This window comes from Octopus bimaculoides, chromosome 13 (assembly GCF_001194135.2).
Source record: "Octopus bimaculoides isolate UCB-OBI-ISO-001 chromosome 13, ASM119413v2, whole genome shotgun sequence".
NCBI lineage: Eukaryota > Metazoa > Mollusca > Cephalopoda > Octopoda > Octopodidae > Octopus > Octopus bimaculoides.
Window position 1 is genome coordinate 56,410,882 of NC_068993.1, and position 504 is coordinate 56,411,385.

Below are 504 nucleotides of genomic sequence, written 5' to 3' on the forward strand. Positions count from 1 at the left end.
TGTGTGTGTGTGTGTGTGTGTATACATATATACATACACACATAAGTGCGCGTGTGTGTTTGTATATGAGAGAGAGAGAGAGACATGTACGAAACTATGAAATCAAAAATGCTAAATCGCTCCAGCAAGTCACAAGGGACCCTGATATGTAGCTGGTGCTAAGTGCGAAACGATTGTGAGATAAGACTTGCCCACCCGGTTAAGCGATTGATATATAATATGACATATTTCCCAGATAATTCATTGGGTAATTGATGTAGAATTAGATATCAAATTCACTGTAACGATGAAATGAAAATAAATATGGTTGTTTATTTCTACCATGGGTCTCTTAATTAATTATTTCTATCCCAATAACAAATATTAGGACCTTATTATTATACAATATAATAGACAAAAGGATGCTTTCTCTAGATGAAAGCTGCAGATTTGTGATTTTCTACTGTATATCCACATTGAGTATGATATACAGAATGAGACATATATAATATATATATATATATA